Here is an 11,939-nt window from a genome sequence, read left to right as displayed (position 1 = left end):
GCCTCCTTCAGGGACACATAAGACACTTAACTGAAAGCATGGAGTTCCCAGTGTTAGCAAGATTACTTAAAGCTCCTCATATGCATAGAGACTACAGCAAGAGCACCTTAGAAAAGACTGAACAATATCCTTTTACCACAGACACAAGAAGGAATTTGTCTCAGCAAAGTGATACTAGAATGTTCATGGTCAGCTGAAAAGGGCTTTCATCAGAGATAGACCTCTCATGATACAAGCAACACAAGATGACCCACTTTGCTTCGGACTTTCAGACGGTATTGGACATCTTATCTCCAGTCTTTTGAGAAAAGGATTTCTTTTGCAGGAACTGCTGGATAGTCTCCAGCTGTGAAACACGTGCAATTCCATAGACGGGTAGCATCTCAACAAGGTGGGGCTGACAAAGCAGCTTGGACTATGGGGTGTTACTCTCAGTGAGTCATATGAGGCAGTGCAGCAAATTTGGATAACACTGATTGTGGCCAATTAGTTGCCAGGGTCATTGTGAGTTGGTCATAACCAGTGCATAGTTGATTACTCAAGGGATCAAGATCAGGCTGAAAAGAAGGGTGTGCTGCATATACCATACTGAAGTTGACCAATGTGTGCTGAGAGCCATCTTCATATGCATGTAATGTCTAGAGTATCTATGGAGTGGGAGAGCAAAGTTTAACTAAGTGGTGGACAGGTCAATCACCAGTGTTCCAACAGCTTTAACAGCCCTTTCACCATGTGCTGGTAAAGGAATCACCCTGATCCTATGACTTGTCCTTGTTGACTAAACTTGTCTGCCTTACATTCCTAAGACCTGTCTTTACTGACCAAATTGGGCAGCCATTTCATTCCTATCCAATGGACAGCTGTCATGGTAAACCTCTATTTTGAGAGAGGTTCCAGTTATTGCTTTGGGAATTTGTTGGTTTGATTTGTTTGTTTGTTTGTATGGTGTTTTTAAGTTGCATGGAACCAGTGGTTATTCAGCAAAGGGACCAACGGCTTTATGTGACTGCTGAACCACGTCGAGAGTGAACTTATATCACCAGAAATGCATATCTCTCACATCTCAATGAAATGCCCGAGAATCGAACTCGCAGCCACTGAGGTGGCAGGCCAAGACTGTACCGATCATGCCACTGAGGCACTTGGGAATTGTTGGGACCTGAGGGAAGGTTCACCCGCAGAACTATTTCAGATAGAGTTGGAATTGAGAGATCATTTTGCTTATTATGAGCTCAATGATCTCAGGAAGCAGCCACTCCCCCTTTGCCAATCCCAACTTGTCAATAGAGCATACTCAGGAGGCAAAGTTGTTCTGATTATTCACTACTGTGATAGCTGCTTGCTCATGGTGTCTTGGATCAGGTTAACAGTCTGCTCTGATCAGGCCCGACATTAAGACACCCGAGTTTGTGTTGCTGTTTTAGATTAAGCCCATAATGACACACCGGAGAAAGTTCTGCATGCCAGACTTATGTTGCTCTCTAAGCCTCTTTTCTCTGGCAAGTTCATCTGAGTACGTATAGTCTCTCTCAGCAGAAGAGATTGGTCTTGGGTTTCTCTTTGTGGTTACTTAGGAGTAAAGTTGAGGAAGTGGTGGAAAAGAGACATTCTGATAGCCAAGGTTCCATCATACAGTCTCCTTCAAATCCTCTGGGGGTGACAAATGTAACCAAGCCGTCAAGCTTTCAGGGACAGCCAAACCTCAGAGTGTCCTCCCCTCTTTCATAACCGAAACACCTCTTCCTCTTGGAAAGGCCTGGAGCCTTCCTAGCACTTTCAGCCTCCCACCCCACTCCTTTTTTCTTACCCTTTTAGATATAACAAAAACAAAGGGCTTCAGTACATTGTGTGCATGTTGCAATAATGTCTCTACCTCACATAGCTGGAGGAAATAGTTTTTCAGGAAGAAAATGAAGTAAAAAAATTTCCATATGGCTCAAAAAACAAAAGAATTATTTTCTTTATTCATGAGACACAATGATTAATAAACATACACAAAATCTCCACAGTAGGTATAGTAAATAGAGGGCTCACAGGAGAACATCTTTTGCTTGCTTTAAAATCTTCAAACATTTTAAAAAGATTCTGTATTCATTCCCAAACAACGTAAAACGAAATTGTAACGTTAGTCTCAAGAGTGTTCTAATGTGTTGCATCTTCTAATTTCTTACCTAGATTGTATAACCTCAACAACATCATAACTGTGGCAATCAAAATTATTATCCACAGGAAAAAATGAAAATTGCAATTAGGGCATACAGTTTCGTTCAAAATCTGCTGCTCTTAAACACACATAGCACAGTATTTCTAGTGCATTCTTTTCTGTAATAACTTCCACACAATCATTACCGTCGTCATTCAACTAAAATTGGCGTCAACGACCACTGCTATTATAATACCAGAGAACTGAGAATCATTCATTCATTCATCTGTTAAAAAAATAATGGTTACCACAGATGACGATTACCACAGTGTATGTTTAATCCTTTAAAGGGACATTCCTATCTTGAAATGGAAACAACTGAAAAGATCTGAACACTTTCGCAGCTAATAAATAAATAAGTTGATAAAAGTGGTTCCGGCGTCCATTCTGTTTTTCCTTGTCTCTCAGCTTCGTTCGTTTCTCATACTTCGTCCATAGATACTGAGCAGGATCCATTTGATGCTGACCGGCGCAATTTACCCCTTGCAGCTCAGGTCGGGGAGATTGATGCCTCCCGCCAGGCAGTAGTAGGAGAGGCGGAGGGTCGAAGAGGTGTTGGTGTACAAGATCGTAATCGAACTGGTCGTCTTCGTGGTTGTCCAGATAGTGAAACCAAACTTACCTTTGTCACTGGACTCTGTGGTCAGTGTCAGTCCTCCTGGTTCTGTGCCACTGGAGTCAAGAGCTATGTCCTCGTTTTGCCTGGAAATGGAATGTGGGCCTGAAATAGGTTGTCAATCATGGATGGAAATGAAAATAGAGGAAAGACATCTATGCAAATATCACTGCATACTCGTCACATCATCTTTTGATTCAAGTAGGTGGTAAATATTTCATATCTGCAAAGTGAATGAACTAGTCCCCTCTATCACCTAACGTTTTTCTTCCCACCTTACTTTGCAGAATAGCATACGTGGTTAGTGCAAAGTGTAGGTTAAAATCACCTTTCCATCACACAGCTTTTAGTGAAAGTAAACTTTGTTTCAGATCATGAACTGGCGTCGCAGTAAAAATGATCATTAACACTTCTGAGCTTTGGTATAAGAACATTGGCTGATTGGTTAGGGTGAAGGTGATTGGGAACAGTCATCCATTTCTCATTAAATGAAAAGTACTCACATTTTGTTCAATCGTCCCTTGAATAGTCAAAAAGAAAATCAGTGAGCAAAGTAGAAAAAATAGCATGTGGAATTTTAAGAATTCAACAGTGATAAGTATTCATACATCTTATTCTGTTTGAACATTCGGCGTTTTCTCGTGCGCAGTAACTTAGTTTATGATGCCCATGTCTCACATTTTCGTCTACGTAGATGCCAGTGATATTTTTAAAACAAACCTGGGATGTCTCAGGTGCGACCTGATATAACTTGCATCATTATCAGATTTTGGTCAATGATATTCATTGTTATGCATAATGCATCCGAGCCAAAGAAAACAGTTTTGGGATATGATACCTTGCAAGAAAGCTTGAGAGAACAGAGATGAGAATGTTGAGTTGGATTATGGGAATATCGCTGCTTGAGAGATTGGAAAATGATGAAATAAGATCAGGCTTAGTAAAGACTACAGAAGCGATAAGAGAATTGTGATTGAGATGGTGTGGTAACGTGTTGAGGGTGGATGACGAGGAGAGAGTGAAGAGGGCTTGTGAGGAACCTGTTAGAGGAAGAAGATCGAGAGGGGGACAGAGAATTAGATGGCGAGATAAAAGTGACGGAAGATATGGAGAGAAGAGGTTTTGTGAAGGATGATGCCTTTGATAGAAGGCAGTGGAGAGGCGCATCAGGCAACCGACCCCTTAATGTAGGGATAACGGTGGGAAAGAAGAAATAATTCGCGAAGTTGGTTGGTGGTGCATTGTCATTGGCTCTCCGACTTGAAGGGGTAATATTGTGAAGATAAATGTCCTGAGTACGTAAGACTCGTGACATTTTAGTTCACTATATTTCTCTCTCTTTCTTTTGAAGTCTTGAGTGCATATTCTTAACCTGAATACGTAGCATATTCTCGGAAATCTCTTGGGTTAATCACGTATAAAATGTTCAACTTTCTACTGTAAACTATCTAGTTGGAATATACTCATAAATTTAGAAACAATCATAAGGATCATACTTAATGACGTCTGTACGGTCAATAGGTCGTGCAGGATCACTTGTGAGATCATTCATCAGAATTTTAAGAAAAACATGACCAAGAGGATGTGCAGCAAGAGCATAATTCCAAACAACGGAAGATTTAGCATACGGCCGCGAGATCAAGAGGAGTGGATTGATTTGTTAGTTCTTAGAGGCGTCGCAACGACGAGGTTTTTGACGCAGCAAGAAGACTGGAGGGAAGGGCTGGAGATCAGTGGGCAGGTTATCCAAGGGATTGGAAATAGAAAGGCAGGTTATCCAAGGGATTGGAAATAGAAAACAACAATTTATCGAGAGACGTTTCGTGCCCCAAGACATTGGCATATCATCAGTGTGGAATAAATTTTTTTTAAACATTGAACTATAGTGAAAACTATAATATACAAATATGAATTATTGACAGAAGCTAGCTTTCAAGTACTAAAAGACTGACTGCCTTTCAGTTCAGAGGAGAAGAGCAGAATGACTAGAAACGTGAGGACCGACCGAACTACACTTCAGGCCAACGAAAAGGGAGCGGCAGAGACGTAATTTTTTAAATTAGGTGATAGGTGTTTAATGTAAAGTGACTCAAGTGTTGTTAGAAAGGATGCTTGGGTTGTTGAGGTAAGGATAGAAAAGTGTGTGTTTTTTTTAATAGGAATCTTACGCTTTGAGGCATGTGTTCGAATACCCGAGAGTTCGGGATTCGATATCCTAGATCCTGTCCTATAGCTGAGTCCCATGTGACTATAATAACGGACTTGCAACAATCTCCGTGTTGAGCCAATATAAGTACCAAGGCATCTTGGGCATTCATATTTATAGATTACATTGGACAACATAAAATCTTGCCGCTTATCCTTATAATTGAAGAGACTACCTATTTTTTTTATTTACAGGGATTGGGACTAGTCTTAAGGAACCTAATTCTTTTTCTATAATATTTTTTTTTATATTCAAGCATCTGAATATAAAAAAATTTCTCGAGTATTCGAACACATGCCTCAAAGAGTAAGATTAATAATGAAAAAAACACTTTTTTTTATCCTTACCTTAACAACCCAAGCATCCTTTCTAACAACACTTGAGTCGTTTTACTTAAACACCTATCACCTAATTTAAACAATTACGTCTCTGCCACTCCCCTTTCGTTGGCCTGAAGTGTAGTTAGGTCGGTCCTCACGTTTCTAGTCATTCAGCTCTTCTCCACTGAACTGATAGGCAGTCAGTCTTTTAGTACTTGTAAGCTAGCTTCTGTCAATACTTCATATTTGTATATTATAGTTTTTACATTAGTTTAATGTTAAAAAAAATTATTCTAGAATGATGATATGGCAATGTCTTGGGGCACGAAACGTCTCTCAATACATTGATCATGTGAGCTGTTGTCCTGCTGGAACCCCTGTTGGAATATATATATTCATATATATATATATATATATATATCTATATATATATATATATATATATATATATATTAAACCGAAATATCCTTAGATCTATTAAGTGCTACATTTCAATTTTGCGGTTGGGGTTAAACCAGGCTCTAACGTGGTGGACCTTGCCCATTAGACTGTCAGGATCTGTCAGGATCTACTTCTTAAAACACTGTGAAAATCTAATTTGACATTTAAGATAGTTGGCAGTTCGAATGTTCTAGTAACAAAATAACTGCAGTCGTAGGCTACCCCTCAAGATAACCAGATATAACGTAGTTGGGATTCTTTGAAACAACGCCCATTTCTATAAGGAAAAATAATCCCCAAGTGAAACGAGTACACAAAGGCATTATTAAAAGATTAGGCAGCACTCACAGGAAACCTTCCAATCTTGGATCCTGTTTCATGGATCTCCTGAGGCGCTTGGAGGTTCGTCCTTTGCAGACAGTTGCATCGGTACCCGACAGACAGGACAGGAATACGGTGGAGGTCTTGGCAGTAATGACGGTATAGGTGGTGGTGGCATAGGTAGCAAAGAGACGTTCTTTATTAGCGTGTTTCAGTTCATGTCCCGTGGAAGCGTTATCGTCTGAGCTCTCTCGGTGCGAAATTTCTTCAGCCAGAGATTTAGCGACAAACATCGTAAAGAACACCACCGTCCACCATGATAGAATCTTCAGCAACATCTGTAAGGATGAAGTAAGGACGTATCCTGTCCAGGGTATATATTTTGTTTGTATGGTGCTTTTACGTTGCATGGAACCAGTGGTTATTCAGCAACGGGACCAACGGGTTTACGTGACTTCCGAACCACGTCGAGAGTGAACTTCTATCACCAGAAAATACACATCTCTCACTCTTCCAATTTTGACCACGGAGATCCCTAAATATGGTCAGTACAATACAAGTCAAAATATTCGTCCTCTTACATACCATGTGCACCGAACACGCACGGAATCAGCTGCTTTGATCCGTCTTTTTTAACACTCACTCCTAAGATAATCTACGCCCGTCTTTCCAGATTCAAGTAAATTGTTCGGATCAATTTGTTCAACTCTTGATTTACGCAACGTCGTTCTTTCTCTTCTGTCACAGACGCAGTAAGAATATTACAATCAGGGGCGTCATTTAATTTTCCCTTGGGGAGGGCAAAGGTTTACTTGAAGGCGCCCCCACCCCCTTCCTGAAAGAGGGGGCGGGTGGCGGGCGAAGCAAGCCTAACCAGAGGAGTGGGGGTCCGGCGGGGGGATGCTGGAAGCCCCCCGAGACAATTTTTAGAAATATCAACAAAATAGGAGTAATCTAAAGCCACGTGTAAAGGAAGTTTGAAGAACTTTTATTCCTTACAAAAAGCCGTGCATCAAATTTTGAGATAATAAATGAAGATGAAAAGGTAGTCGAAATTTCTATACAAATCAAGTTATAAACTATAGTATTGTTGGTTACAGAATATCTGCAATTTAACATGTTGCATTAAATATAGCTCACTACCTACGCAAGGGTCAGTCAGGAAAACAAGAAAAGTTGATGTGACCAGGAAGACCTTAAGTTTGGGAAATTGTGTAGAGATGAAATGGTACATAATTTCAAGAAGTTTCATCTAAGGAAATTTCAAAATAAACATAGGCATCATGTATTTCGAATATCATCTACTGCATTACCGGATACCTCCTTGATCTTAATTTTGCGAAGTTATTAACCAGTACGTCAAAGTTAAGATTTCTGACAAGCGCCTCTTCTGAGGCCATGAGAAGCAAGTCATTCAAGCGCTCATTTTTCGTAGTAGTTCGTGGAAACGTCTTCACTAAACTAAGCACTGAAAACAGTCGTTCATTGCTGGCAGTAGTTACTGGAGGGGATGAGAATTTGAACAATTTTAAGAATTTTCGAGTAGGCACATTCTAATGGTTTGAGTTCATCATACAATTCAAACAAGTTCTTTGGCTTTTCATTCTTAGTTAGAAAGTGACTTGCTACATAAATTTGGGCATTTAGAACGATTTCATCTATTCGTATATCCTTATAAAACTGTAGTACGGTAGACAGATCCTTATCACTCAAAAAGTCATTAGAATTACAGTCAAGTGCATTCATCGCTGCTAGCAGTGGCATATTATCCACCTCAGAGAGAAATCTGTCTAACATGTCAAAATAGATTCTTTTGAAAGATACCTCAAGAGCAAGACACTTTGTTCAGTGAACAGTGGCCTTGTAATAATTATACATATAGATTTTTTCCCATCGCTGATTTGGAGGCCCCCCTAGAAAGCTATGGGGCGGGGGGTGGCGAGTGTCCCCCCCAACCATAAATGACGCCCCTGATTATAATTTCTCCACAGACCGAACCACATCCACACACAACATATATATATAAATATACATATATATATATATATATATATATATATATATATATATATATATATATATATACACATAATATATATATATATACACACACACACACACACATATATATATATATATATATATATATATATATATATATATATATATATATATATATGTCCTCACGACAAATTGACACCAAAATTCGCTTCACAACTGAGAATATTGTTCATTTATCACCGAAGAGAGAGGTCTTAGCGGACATTACCTTCGGCGTCACAGAGCTCCTATATGGGAGAGAGCGTGGCGTTCAGTTCATTTATACCCGAAACAGAGGTCATAAAACAATAGGGAAACATCGACTGAAAATAGCGATTCTTTGACAGCGGTTGTCAAAAGATTTCCAGAGCCACATTCTAATCCGAATTCAGACCTGTTCCTTTGTTGTCCGTTTTAATTGCCTCAGGAAATAAGGGATATTTACTGGTCTTCAACATTTATACAAAGTAATGGCTACTACAGAAGCGTTACGCTTGTAGAGATTCTTCTCTATTTTTCGAATAGCGGTTTTTTCCGTGCTACTTGAACAGGCTAGTAGAGCACCTATGGAGGTCATTATCAAATACAGGGTCAAGATCGGTGTATATATTCAATTTTACATATAAACTATATCATAGTCATTCGCGATTTATTTTCTCTCTCTCAAGAAAAGGAGAGAAAAAAATCGTGAATGACTTTGATGACTATATCATAGTTTATCTGTAAAATTGAAATACATACACCGATATTGACCCTGTATTTGAGATTGACCTCCATAGGCGCGCTACTAGCCTGTTTAAGTAGCACGGAGAAAGCTGCTATTCGAAAAATAGAGAGGAATCTCTGTAAGCGTAACGCTGCTGAAGTAGCCATTACGTTAATAAAGTATATTATTATTATTATTGTTATTATCATTATTATTATTATATCAAATAGGTAATCCACGTCTGATTTGGCACTAACGTTAGTGACCTTTGCCTTAAAATTTTCAAAGTCCTTCACCAATTTACACGCCAAATTAAAAATTAAAGATTAATTGGAAATATTTTATAGCCTAGAGGTTAAAATTAGTGTTGATCTAAAATCAACCATATATTCTGAAGACAGATTTATGAACACAGCATTTTTACTTCTGCCACTTCTGAAAGATTTTGGCCAAATATCAGAATATCCACTGAATAACTACACTATAGTACATATGGTAGCTACGTCCAAAATATTGAAACTTGCCAATTTTCCTCGCACTCAGTTATCAGGTTTCAAGTCAGTTGTTACTTTGGATTTGCAGAGAATTTATTTTCACATATTTTAGTACAAAACGTGAATGCTAGCCAGTGCTATACCATCTCAACACTACTTCTCTACTACCAAAGCAAGATCTAATGTTTGACTTTCGTCTCCCTTCCGGCGAAACTGACAGACATATGATACTCATGGCCTCTGATTACCTTCATTTGGTAACTTTCTTTGATAAATTGCAGTGAAGGCAGTTTAGGAATTTCCGCATTAACCGGTATTATTCTTGCTACAAAACCTAACGTGTATACGTGCGAAAACTGCTGGAATTATCAGTAGGGAAAGAATCAGCAGTTACCGAACAAACGACTACAAGAACGTCCAGTTACAAAATAAACCAACAGACGCCCAGTGGGGAAATAATTGAATAGAATGCCCATTAGCAAAACAAATAACTAGAATAACTAAAAGTAGAAATATAAGTATAACGAATGCCAAGGTGAGAAAAAACTAATAAACTGATCAGGCGAAAGAAAGCGAATAGAATGATAAGGTATGATACGAACGAATACATTAACCAGACGTGAACCAAAGAAATCGAATGCCATGGTATGAACTAAACAATTGGAATGCCGAGGTGTGAAACAAACAAACAAACACAATGACCAGGACTGAACCGAAGAGTAGAGCACCCATGTGTGGCACAGACGAATAGGATCGCAGGGTGTGAAAGACAAATGAGCAGAACGTCCAGGTGTGAGACATACCAATAAAATGCACAAAAGTGAGTCATACAAATAGAATGCCCAGGTGTGACCCAAACGAAAAGAATGCCCAAGTGAGAAACATACAAATAGAATGCCCAGGTGTGACCCAAACGAAAAGAATGCCCAGGTTGAAACATACAAATAGAATGCCCAGGTGTGACCCAAACGAAAAGAATGCCCCGATTGAAACATACAAATAGAATGGCCAGGTGTGGACCACATGAAAACAATTCCCAGGTGTGAACCAACCTAAAAGAATACCAAGGAAAGAAATAAAGAAATAGAATGCCCAGGTGTGGACCACATGAAAGAAATGCCCAAGTGTAAAATATACAAATACAATTCCCAGATGTGAAACAAACCAAAAGAATTCCCTGGTTTGAAAGATAAATATAGAATGCCTATGTGGGAACCAAACAAAAAGAATGCCCAGGTACAAAACATACAAATAGAATGCCCAAGTGCAAACCAAATGAAAAGAATGACTAGGTGTTCAAAACACATAGAATGCCCAGGTGAGGACAAAGCGAAAGGAATCCTCAGGTTCTAAACATACAAACAGAATGACCAGGTGTGAAATCCAAATAGATTTCCCAGGTGTGACACAGGAAGTGTATCAAATGAACTCAATGACTAGCCTATGCTATTCTAATGACTGCATACGAAGGTAAGCGAAATATGCATTAATTTAATCCTCCCTCTGAGGACTACAATGATGTTGATGGACGTTAGTTCATCTAGTAAGAGACGTACTCCAATGAGCGAGGGTGCCTTCAAGAAGATCGCTTGAAAAGAAGAGAAATCATTCCAAGGTAATTTCTTCGTAAGAGGAACTTATTCTTGCATAGAAGTGCACAGCTGTGTCCTCGTGTAACTGCCAATGCACTTCTTAAAATTTAAGGATGCTGTTAAACTATCATTTTTGGTGTTGGAGAACAGAACAAATTTAGTAGGCTTGATCAAGTGAGGAGCATTAAATTACCGCTGTCTGCGTCTTGTTACCTTGTGTTTGTTTGGCACTGGGAAAGTGACCAAGGGGAAGTTTCAGGACTATACGTAACCGAAGATAAGAAGAATACTGATTTGTTCCGGTTCATCATTGGACGACTGGGTTGCGTGTTCGCCTACCGATTCGGTAGTCGTGAGTTCGATTCCCCACTCTGCCAACGTGGAACAGAGGGATTTATTTCTGTGATTAGAAATTAATTTTTCGATATGATGTGGTTCGTATCCAACAATAAGCTGTAGGTCCCGTTGCTAGGCAACCAATTGGTTCCTTGCTACGTATAAAATATATAATTCTTCGAACCAGCCCTAGGAGAGCTGTTAATCAGCTTAGTGGTCTGATAAAACTACGATATAACTGATTTGTTCCTTTGTTCTGACTAACATTCATAAGAAAACGAAGGCGTTCAATCGAAGGTGGAGAATAGTCTCCAGGTGCAGCTAAACTTGAGTTTCGCAAAAATGGAAAAAACAAATTAGTATAATAAGCATGATTCATTACGTTAGAGCACTGGTGAAAATTGCAACGTAATTCCCGAAGAATTTTGCGTTCTGTTTGATGCTCATAAATCCGGCGTAAGTGGGAGGCAAAAGTTAACCAGGAAACTTTACATTATTATTTATTTCAAATAATACTGTCCTTCAAGGCATTTTGATTTATTACCTTGGTGCAAATTTGATCACACTTCAATTGTTCACACGTCTATAATCATCTCTGCTTTATCACATGGACAGATACCCTGTGGTCTGTGGAGCGTGAAGTGCTCAGATCAGCCGAATCTGT

This window comes from Macrobrachium nipponense, chromosome 17 (assembly GCF_015104395.2).
Source record: "Macrobrachium nipponense isolate FS-2020 chromosome 17, ASM1510439v2, whole genome shotgun sequence".
Taxonomy (NCBI): domain Eukaryota; kingdom Metazoa; phylum Arthropoda; class Malacostraca; order Decapoda; family Palaemonidae; genus Macrobrachium; species Macrobrachium nipponense.
This window is presented reverse-complemented; position numbering follows the sequence as displayed.